General features: G+C 44.2%; 1 pseudogene; it reads left to right on the forward strand.

Annotated features, from left to right (window-relative positions):
• The first annotated feature begins 8156 nt into the window (after positions 1-8156).
• LOC130466615 (uncharacterized) lies at positions 8157-8257 on the forward strand (annotated as a pseudogene).
• The last annotated feature ends 3851 nt before the right edge of the window (positions 8258-12108 follow it).

Below are 12108 nucleotides of genomic sequence, written 5' to 3' on the forward strand. Positions count from 1 at the left end.
GATTCTTCTCCTTCGTGCCGTGCGATTGTGCCCAACAACCGTGCGATCGCACAGCTGTGACTTGGCTAAATCTTAGAAAATCCTTGTGTGGTCGCACAGAAATTTAGTGCGAGCCCACCGAAATTCCATGCGAGTGGGCTCCTCTGTGGTGCGATCGCACAAAATCACTCATAGTTCCTGCATCGATTTCCCGGATTTGTGCGAGCACAAGAATTTGAGGCACAAGCTCACACACTGCCTTGACTTTTGGAGCCAACTCTGTAGACCCGTGCGAGCGCACAAAATGTCCATGCGATCGCACGACACTGCCTTGACTTTTGGAGCCAACTCTGTAGACCCGTGCGAGCGCACAAAATGTCCATGCGATCGCACGGCACCTGCTCGAGCAAATCTCAGCTGTTTTTCCATCATTTTCAACATTATCACCTGAAAACCACAAAGATGAAAAAGGGGAATAAAAGAACAACAAAACTATATAAAACTAACAAAAAAGCATAATAAAACTCTATAAAATCCTAGCCTAGAGCGACATAAATGTCGCTCATCAAACTCCCCCAAGCTAAGCGTTTGCTAGTCTCTAGCAAACAAAACTCAACTAGGGAAGAATGAGCAACCTATCAAGTTCTAAAATTTACCAAAATCGAAATCTAGCAAATCTAATCAAGGTAAGACTAAAAATGGAAAACGCAAATTAAGAAAAGAAAGAAGGAAAAGGAGAAAAGAAAAGAAAAGAAAAGAAATTAAACTACAAAATCTAAGATGGGAGCTTTATTATGGAACAAGCATAGAAGAACACTAATATTACTAATCAAATAAATGAGTACACGCTAACTAATGTCCCAAATCGAATGAAAGATTCGAGCATCAAGCAAAGCGAACTAAAGGCAAACACTAGTCAATCCCCCTACATCCGGGCATACCACGTCAAAACTCTAGATCTTATTCACCTTTGAGAATAGCGTCTCGAGACACCGCGAAGGCGCCAAAAAATCAAGATTAGGCTACCCGACATCTTAGCATGACAATCCCATTCCATAAACTTGACCAAATCCTCCCTCCACCGACAATGACTCAACTCAAAAGGGTCAAGAGGACTTTTTTAGGGTGTAACGTAGGCTAGGGGTAAGGTGCGGAATAAATTTGGGATGTGGTGCTCATACCTAAAGTGAAGCGCAATAAGAACTCAACTCAAGCATAATCAACCGAAAACAAACTTTTCCACTTATTTGGGATACCCCCAAGCTTATTCAACAACAACTCTAAACTACAACTCTTTTTGTTCTTTTTTCCTTGATTTGATTTTCCTCTTTTTTTTTTGTTTCAATTGAAACTTTTCTCATGCCTTGTTTTTCTCTATTTTTGGCTTTTTCAAAACTTTTGCTTTTGCTTATTTATTCACTATATACAACATTCTTCCAAAACTTTGCCATTCATACCAAACAACATTCTTTTCTCAACTTTGCATATTCAATCCAAAACATCAAGCATCATAACTCAAAGCTTCACTATCACTTCTAAGGGTGAAAACAAAACAAAGGCTATTAGGCTTGTATTGTGCTCATAAGAAATGAAGGGTCAAGGCTCAAATGGCTAGCAATGGGGCAAGTGCAAACAAAAACATATGAGAAAAATAGAAAATAAAGTTCTAAACTAAAAAGAAAAATAGTCACCGAAAGAAATGCCTCTATCGTCCCCTAAAGTAGTTCGGTCGCGGTCTCGGGAAGGAAATGGTCAAACTCGGGAGACAAGAAAGTCAATGCTAAGGATCCATGCCACTCAAATGAATATATGAATATGTGTTTGGGGTAATTTGAACATGAACCTCACAAGGGAGCAAATACCATTCTCTCCGGCTTCAAATCACTAGAGAATTCAACACCATCTTACCACAAGCCAAGAGTTCATGACGCATGCTACCCAAAGTTCAACCAACTTTCTTAACACCAAATCCTTGACTCGACCCAAGACATTAAGAACCGTGTAAAAATCTACCAACTAGGAATAAAAGCATTATAATCTACAAGTTCCAATTTTATATGCCCCAATCAAGAATATTGCCTAGAAAACCTAGAAAACTTACCTTGACGAAAAAGAAATCAAAACAAAAAGAAAAGGAAGAAAATAAGAAAACACACCAAAAAGGAAACAAAAAGAAACAAACACAAAGAAAAAGAAGAGAAACTAAAAAAAATCAAGCTAAATCAAAATAAGAAAACAAAGAAACAAGCATGTGTTGGTATGATTCCAAAGCAAAGAGCACCAACAAATAGGCATCCACAAACAAAACTCCCCCCAAGCTAGAATTAGGCCATTTCCTCAAGGCCTAAAACTAAGCAAGGAGGGGCACAGCTACCCATCCACCCAAATGCCCCAACATGATATATGCCCGTCCCCTAAAGAATGCATAAGAGTCGGAAGGATGTTACCGGAAGTATCGTGGGAGCAAGTCCCGCAAAGAGCCTGGTAAAACCCGAACAAACTCACCAAAAATGGACGGACAAGGCACAAGGTGGAAAGTGTGAACCCACCGCAAAGAATCATACCAAAATAGTGCTCAAAAACAAGGAAGAAAAATTGTTAGTAGACGAGGGCCAAATGGCCAAAACACACTAAAAACATCATCAAAGACTCAACATCATCTTATACACAACCACATGAAGTGGCAAGAAGACCATCAACACCAACAAGCTGCAAAAGATCCCAAGCAAAACCCCCACTCCACAATTCTCCCCCAAGCTAATTGCAAGCATACCATCACATCAAGAGGGGGGAGAAACGGAGGGAACCCTAAGAAGAAGGACCCGGGGCATGCGCCTTACCCTTTGCATCATAAATCCTCCAAAAGTCATCCCACTCAAGGCGATGGGCACGAGCCGCATCGTCGGTGAAAGCGGTGACATTGTAGGTGGGGTCCACATTGGGCCCCGAAGCATCGGTGTAAGGCGGCCAATTATATTCGGGCCGAAGGGGGTAGTTGCCATGGGGAGGCTCTCCTCGGGGACCATCCCAACCTCCCATGTACCCCCTAAGCCACCCGGTGAAATCCTCGGGCCAACCTTCTGGCAGATCAACCGGTGGGGGAGTGGGATACATGGGGTCACCACGGTAGTCACTCCCGCCCATCATGGTATAATCATAAGGCGGAAAAGAGGAAGGAGTGACTCCGGGTTGGGATGGGCCCGTCCAATACGGGTAGGTAGGTGTACGCTCCTCATTCCAACTAGGGATGGGATCTTGTTGGGGAGGGTGATAGGGATAGTTGACATAGGGGGTAAAATCCCCTTTGTCAACATGAAAATCGTACACCCGCCTACTGTAGTAGGACGAGTCAAAATCTGGATAAGAATCCCCCGTGCGGCTTCCTTGTGAAGCAAGAGAAGCCAAGGTGTTAGCTTGGCTCTCTTGTCCTTGCAAGATAGCCGCAAGGGTGGATTGAAAGCCTTGAAAATCAAAAGAAGAGGAAGAAGAGGACATACCACCCTCATTAGGGGAAGGCTCCAAAATAGGAGGACTACGGGGAGGACCATGTGGAGGAGAATCCGGATTGGGTTGAGGAGGAAGAAGCCGCTGTGCTTGGGCAACGAATCGCGGGTCACGGGGAAGCAAGTACCGGACATTAGGAGTCCAAGAAGTGATGGCGGGATTGGGGAGGATGCACCAATCTCGCTGCTTTACCATCCAAATATACTTGTCGTCCTTGGTGGCCTTGATCCACTTGGAATTGGAGAGTGTCCTCAAGTCAAGGAACTCCCCTCCGGGAACCTCATCCAACTCAGCTAAGATGTCCTGATAGGGATCACCGGGGAGTGCCCTCAAGAGAAGAGTGAGCATCCCTCCTAAGAGAATATACGCACAAGTCGGCTGCCCATCCCGATGCTCAATGATTCGGGTGATCAACAGCTGCCCAAAATCTAGGATCCCCTCATTCTTCTCTGTGGCTAACCATAGGGCGCCAAGTTCCGCACTAGACAAGGATCCGGTGGCCCCCTTTGCAAAGACCGCATATAGGAGCATGCGGTTCAAGTAACGAATGGCGGGGTGGTGAAAAGAAGAAGACTTGGACGAGGAGGAAATGAATTTCTTCTCCTCTCATGTGAGATCTCCCCACCAAATATTCTCATCATAGTTGTCAACACACTCCGCCACCGGATTAACAATCAAACCCCGGTTCGGGTGAGAGGTAAAGAAATCATTCGGGTTGATGTTAAAGAAATTATTGATCGCCTCGTCGGTGAGCACGTGTTGATTATTGAAAGCTTGGAAATGAAGCTCAACCGACTCTTTACCATTGTCATGCACCCGACGCCTCCTAGCCGAGGAAAGAACCTCAAGAGTGACCCTCTTATAAGTTTTGGCATTCATGGTCACAAAATCCTCAAGCTCAAGCCCCGCAATTAAAGCGTTTAGCTCCTTTTCGAACCCCAAATCCTGAACGGTCTTCTTGTGATAGAACTTTGTCGGGCGGATGTTCCGCTTAGACAATTCCTCATAGTAACTCCAAGACCGTTGCTCCGGAAAAACAATTCCGTAGGTCTCGAAGGCCGGAGGAGTGATAGCCTTCCTCTTGTTCGCTTGGGAATTGGGTCCCTTCTTTGTACGCTTGGTCAACATGATGAATCTTAGGGACACAAATCTACACACAAGCAAGAAAAGAGACACAATGCAAGGCAAAAGGAAAAAACTAAGTTAGTAAAAAAAAACTACAATCTACTATCAAAATTATCACCAACAAGTATCACTCCACCACTCAAGTTCAACCTAAACAATCCTCATCAACCAATCCTCATTATCCAAAAACAACAACCCATCAAGAATTCCACCAACATTTCACCAAAAATCGATTAATAGACTAGTCTTGACAAATATTCACAATGAAACATGCATAATAAGTGTAGACTAGCAAGGAACAAACACAAAAACAAACATGCGAATCCAAACAATCAAAATCAAAGATTTCAGAATTTCACCCAAATAGTATGAACAATGAGCTTAAATGTAAAGAACAATGAAGAAAGAAGGGAAAGAAATCGTCACCACAAGTAAGGGAGGTAGACAAGATCACCCAAAAGAAAACTCCAATGCTCTAATCACAACAAGGAATCACAAAATCAATGTTCAACAAAACCCTAAAAATTTGGGGTTTTTGAGAAAAATCAGAAATAATTGGTTTTGAGGTGAGGAATGAGGATGAATTTGTGAATGTGAGTGGTGTAGAGTGAAATGTGTGAGAAAGATTGAGTAGGAAATGGAGTTTTGAGGAGTTGGAGTAGAGAGGAAAGTAGAGAGATGGTGAAGAAATGAGAAGTGAGGTAAAGAAATGAAAAAGAAAGGGGACGGATTTTCCAATAACACGATCGCAGAACAGCTCCGCCCGACCCGTGCGAGCGCACGAAATAACCGTGCGATCGCATGGTTCGAGCCCGATCGCACGCCCAGCAGCGCTCGATCGCACGGAATGGCTGGGAGCAACTGCCTCGATTTTCCAGTTTCGTGCGACCACACGAATCAACCGTGCGATCGCACGGAACTGGAATTTATGTTCCTTGGCTTACTCGACTATTGCACACCCATCTCAACATATTTATTATGAAAAGAAAAGTAAAAAGATGAAAACACACAAAAACAAACCAGTACAAGAGTTAGACAACCAGGTTGCCTCCCGGGAAGCGCTCGTTTAACGTCATTAGCTTGACGGATCCCCCCAAAAAGGTCAAGGGGGGTCAAACACGACCAACTTTGGGTCAACACTAGTCACCATGCACTTATTTGCCCCTTTGGGCACAAAGATCTTACCGATACCGCCTTTCAAGAGACCAAAGCCAAACGATCCACCAACATGCCCCTCCTCGGGAATTGATGGATTCTTGACCTTCTTGGACTGCTTGGCTTTCTTAGCCGACCTATTGAACACCTTGGAGCGTTTAGCTCCATTAACATCTTCATCATGCATCCCAAATAACTCGGGGATGGTTACAACATCATCAAACTCATCCCCAAGAGTCTTTGGATCTCCATGGACTTCCTTTTCACCGAGAGAGGACCTAGCAAGCTTATTAGCACACTTAGAAACATGAAAATCGTTAGAAGAATTAGCACAAGTATGGTTGTTCTCAACACAAGAAAGAGTATCGATTTTCATGCAACTTTTCATTTTGGGACAACATTGATCATCAATAGTGAGCTTGAAGCTAGCTTTGGCATCTCCAGCCTTCAAGGTGATAAGTCCCCCTTGCACATCGATAAGGGCACCCGCGGTGGCCAAGAATGGCCTCCCCAAGATAATGGGGGTGTGGGCATCCTCATCGATGTCCAAGACAACGAAGTCAACAAGAAAAGTAAGCTTGCCAACTACGAGGGGAACATCCTCAATCCTACCCAATGGAAACATAACCGATCGATCGGCTAGTTGCAATGACATAGAGGTAGGAGAGAGTTCACCAAGAGTAAGTTTCTCAAAAATCTTATATGGCAAGATGCTCACACTTGCCCCCAAATCACAAAGAGCATTCTCAAACTTTAGCTTTTGAATGCTACAAGGTATAGAAAAACTCCCGGGATCATTGAGTTTTGGGGGAAAGGAGTGCTGAATTAGAGCGCTACAACTCTCCGTGAGTTGAACGGTCTCCTTGGGTTCACACCCTCTCTTGCCACTAAGAATGTCCCTCATGAATCTTGAGTAGTGGGGCATTTGTTTGAGTGCCTCGGTAAAAGATAATGAAATATAAAGTTTGCTAATGGTTTCCCAGAATTTGTGGAATTGGTCATCCATCTTCTTACTGGCAAATCATTGAGGGTAGGGGGGAGTAGGAGTTGGGAGAGGAAGAAGGGTAGTCTCTTTCGACTTATCCCCATCACTCATGCCATCGACATGAGACTTCCCTTCCTCATCATCATGGTCCGAGGACTCATCTCCCTTAGAATTTTCCCCCCTAGAGCATTGAGCTTCAACATGCGTAACACCATCATCTAAAGTCTTCCCACTCCTTGTCACAATTGCGTACATTTGCTTAGGAGGTTGACCTTGGGGTGGGAGGGTTGTGTGCACTTGTTGCTCCTTGATGGTGCTAGCAAGTTGAGCTAGTTGGGTCTCAATCATCTTAAGATGAGTATTGGATTGCTTGAACCCATCCTCAAATTCAACGTTTTTCTTGGCTTGCGCCCCCACAAACGACTCCATGAGAGCCTCAAGATTCAACTTGAGAGGCGGGAGTGGTGGAGGTGCAACGCCATAACCACTTGGGTTGGATTGATATTGGTTGCCAAAGGTCCTCGGTCCATTGAATCCGGGAGGTGGCAAATGAGATGCACCATAAGGAACTCCCGAGTTCAAAGGATAACCCCCACTTGAGGCACACCTAAATTGCCCATAAGAGTAGTTATAACCCCCTCCACCTTGATGGTTGGGATTATAACCCCCTTGGTTGTATTGGCCTTGATTGCCAAAACCTTGAGATTGACCGTAGGGCGCTTGGCTTTGATAGCCTTGTGCTCTATAGCCACCTCGGCCTTGGTTATCATACCCACTTCCTTGGCCATAGCCTTGGTGGGGACCATACATGGAGGGCTCTCTAGGTTGCCTAGCAAAATTAGGATTGTTAGGGTTATCATTCCTAGACCTCTCATTGATGGCATTAGCATACTCTACATCAAAATCTCCTTCATACGAAGGGCCATAATCCAAAAATGACAAGTTATGAACTAAAGGACATGCATCGGGGGAATGATTATAGTCTTGGCAATTTTCACAGAAGAATGTGCCCGGAGGCATTGAGCCATAAGAACTAACCTTGCCCTTCCCCTTATTGAGAAGAGTGGCCGAAGGAGATGGAATTGTGGACGGAGATGGTGGCTTGCTTGCTGCACTTCCCGCAAATGGTGTATTCTCAAGCTTCTCTAATCTCGAGCTAAGCTTCTCTATCATCCGTGCTTGCTCTATGGCGTACACCGAGCCCTTTCCATCCTCAATCCTACTTTTCCCATCATAACTTCTTGCACCTACATGCCAAGATTGGTAGTTTTGAACTACATCTTCAATTATCTCCTCAATTTGATCTTCCGTTTTGTTCATGAAGGGGCCTCCCGCGCCCGCATCCAAACTTGTTTTCGAGCTTGGACTCAATCCTAGGTAAAAAGTTTGTAGCAACAACCACTTGGGAATCCCATGATGAGGGCATCCCCTTTGGTATTCCTTGAATCGGTCCCAAGCCTCGAAAAGCGATTCATCACGGCCTTGCTCAAATGATTGAATCTTGTGGCGAAACTTCGCCGTCTTCCCATGAGAATAGAACTTGTTCAAGAAGCCACTAGTTACTTCGTTCCATGTGCGAAGTGAACTGGGCTTGACCTCCTTGCCAAGCCAATCACTAGCACGACCAAGCAAAGAGAAGCGGAACAAAGTCAATCTCACGTAATCCGAGGTCACACCGTTGTGTTTTATTGTGTCACAATAGTGTTCAAACTGCTTGAGATGCTCGTGAGGCGACTCATTGCTTTTCCCACAAAAGGGATGACTTTGCACCAAATTGATCAAGGCGGGCTTGATCTCAAAATTATTAGCACATGTTGTTGGTGCTTGAATCCCACACGTAGCCTCAAATGCTCCCGGTATTCCCAAGTTCTTAGCCGGAAGAGCCATGTTCTCACTAGCTTGCTCACTCACTTCTTTTTCTGTGTCAACACTCAAAGCCTCAAACCTATTATGATTTGACGAGCTAGAACGAGCACGCCTAAGTCTCCTTAAAGTCCTTTCCAATTCAAGGTCAAGAGGATGGAGGATCCTTTGACGAGCACGTCCCCTATCAAGCATAAACACTCAAGAAAACCGTGAGCAATGCAAAGGAAAAACTAAAGCAAGAATGGAATATTTTTTTGCATTTTCAATTAATGAACTAGTCTCAACTAAACTCAATAACAACGACCGTTCCCCGGTAACGGCGCCATTTTGATAAGCGTATTTTCAGTCGTTGATAGAAAACCACATATGCAAACAGTATTTATAAAACCACTTCAACTACCGGCAAGCGGCAAGCAAAGGGATCGTCCCAAAGAAACGGTGAATTATTGAGTTGGAAGTCAATCTAGTTCGATCAAGGATTTGTTTTGAATATTCACTTTTAAGAGTATAAAAACAAATAAAGAACTATGTAAAATTGAATCAAGAAAGGGAAATGCTAGGGAGTCGGGGATAGCCTAGGGAAACCGGGGGAAATCAATTCAACTATTTAGCAATGGTGATCATGCAACGAAATGGTGATTAGGCAAACGACATCTAAAGACGAACCCGCCACCTCTCGGATAGGGAACGCTAAGCGTCTAATCCACGGAAAAGCTTTCGCCTAATCCTAGACTAAACTAACTAGCATAGAATAGGTACCGCCATTTGATCAACACAAGATAGGTCCACAATGTCTTGCCAAACCTATCCTATGGTTCCACGGAAATCTAATCGAATAGCATTTGCAACTACCACTCAACTAGCATGGATTTCCTATCATCAAATCTTATTTAATCACATGAATCAACCAACAATCAATGATCTATTTCCCCTAATTCATCCCCTAGTTTCTCCCCTTTCCCTAACCTAAAACTACTCACTAATCATCCTAAAAATCAAGCTATCTATTAGTTCAAAACTAGCTATCATGAAATTAAAGGAGGAGAAGTAGAGAATAGGAAACTCAATTGCACAATCAAATCATAAACTGAAAATCAAAGTAACAAGCAAAATTGAAATTATGAACTCAAGGTATTGAGGAATTGCAAAACAATTATCAACTAAGCAAGTGAAAGAATTAAAGAACTAAGAATTCAATTGCATAAAGAAGAGAAGAGTTAAGGAAAATTACTGAATTGATGCTTGGAATTGAAGAGTTTCTCTCTCTAGATTGAAGAACAAAATCACAAGACCTCTAGAATTGAAAGTGTAAAAATATGAAATGTAAAATTTGAAAGCGTCAAATCAAAATAATCAAAAATCCTATTTATACTAAACCTCAAAAATAAGAGTTTTAAACTCGAAAACTGAATCCCGCGCAGCCGTGCGAACGTGCAAACCCAGGTGCGATCGTGCTGTGCATCAATGCGAATGGGCCCCGCGACGATTCTTCTCCTTCGTGCCGTGCGATCGTGCCCAACAACCGTGCGATCGCACGGCTGTGACTTGGCTAAATCTTAGAAAATCCTTGTGTGCTCACACAGAAATTTAGTGCGAGCCCACCGAAATTCCGTGCGAGCGGGCTCCTCTGCGGTGCGATCGCACAAAATCACTCATAGTTCCTGCATCGATTTCCCGGATTTGTGCGAGCACACGAATTTGAGGCACGAGCGCACACACTGCCTTGACTTTTGGAGCCAACTCTGTAGACCCGTGTGAGCGCACAAAATGTCCATGCGATCGCACGACACTGCCTTGACTTTTGGAGCCAACTCTGTAGACCCGTGCGAGCGCACAAAATGTCCATGCGATCGCACGACACCTGCTCGAGCAAATCTCAGCTGTTTTTCCATCATTTTCAACATTATCACCTGAAAACCACAAAGATGGAAAAGGGGAATAAAAGAACAGCAAAACTATATAAAACTAACAAAAAATCATAATAAAACTCTATAAAATCCTAGCCTAGAGCGACATAAATGCCGCTCATCAAACTCCCCCAAGCTAAGCGTTTGCTAGTCTCTCGGCCTCTTCTAGTGTTGATGTAGCAGCGATTAACCGAGTTGGATCGAAACCTTCATCTTGTAGAGCTAGGGTAGTCATCACAGTCTCGTCCTCCATAGGCCTCGATTCGTTAAACAATGTCCATAGAGCTTGGTTGTCCAATATTTTAGCTGTTTCAGTCTTGGTGAGGTGGGGTGCCTCATCCAAAGTATGACAGTCATGGAAAATTTCAAATCGGGTTTTAGCAGGCCTTCCTGAACAAAGGGTTCAGGGAAATCACAACATGGGTGTTCTTCTCCTTCCAGGACAAACATACCATTAAGGGTTATTTGATATGGGGGAAGAAGGGTGGCTTGTTTTGTCTTGGCTGGCTTAAGGCGTAGCCTAGATAAGTGGTCAGCAACATCTTCCTCTGTTGGGTCATAGCCTAGGCCAAAGGGTGTAGATTTGTTAGGTGGGGGATGGAACATGTAGTTCTTCTTCCTTATGCCCAATGGAGTTCCCGAGAAATAGCCTTGAGCTAGAAATATTTTAGGGATGACCCGGGATGCACGCGGATCTAGAAATGCTAAATTATAGTCCTCAATGACTTGGATGGCATCATCCACTTGAAAACCGTGAAGGTCTTCTGCAGTTTCGGCCGTTCCCACCATAGTACAACTGACGTCGAGAGGAGGGGCGCGTATTTCCAGAATTATCCCGTTATGGTTAAGTTTAACCATTTGGTGCAAGGTAGAAGCCACACCTCCTAAGTCATGGAGCGAAGGGCGTCCTAAGAGGAGGTTGAAAGTGGGCTTGATGTCGATTATTTGAAACTCCGTGGTGCGTGCCACGGGCCCGGTTTATATTGTGAGGTTGATTTTTCCCAACACAAGCCTTCGAGAGTTATCATAAGCTCGTACCCCTTGCGTGGAGGTTTGGAAGTCATCGCTTCCTAGCCCCAAGAAATGGGCGGTTCGCAATGGGCAGACATTTACTGCTGAACTGTTATCTATGAGTGCTAGGGGGATGTTTTGTCCTTTGCATCCAACCAGTAGATAGAGGGCCATTTTGTGGGCGCCTCCTTCTTTAGGTAAGTCTTTGTCAGTAAAAACTATTGCTTTTTCCTCAACATCTCTTGTGACGTGGTTAACCAACGAGTCAGGTGTGATGTCCGTAGGGACTGAGATAAGGTCAAGTGAGCGAATAAGTTTTTCATGATGTTCCTTTGAAGTGCACATGAGAACCCAGATGGTAATCTCGGCTTTAGTTCTTTTTAGTTGCTTCAAGAGAGGATTTTAGACGACTTCAGCGACGGTGGTGTGTCGTATTTGTACCAGAGTCTGTCTGACTGGGATGTCATTCCCGGGAGGTGGGCGAATATCCTGTTGGTATACCCTTCCGGACTGAGTGAGATTGTCAACTTCGGGCTCTTGAGGGGTGGTGTCGATGGGAGCATGCCAGGGCCAAGT

The sequence above is a fragment of the Spinacia oleracea genome, chromosome 1, assembly GCF_020520425.1.
Source record: "Spinacia oleracea cultivar Varoflay chromosome 1, BTI_SOV_V1, whole genome shotgun sequence".
NCBI classification, from domain to species: Eukaryota; Viridiplantae; Streptophyta; class Magnoliopsida; order Caryophyllales; family Amaranthaceae; genus Spinacia; species Spinacia oleracea.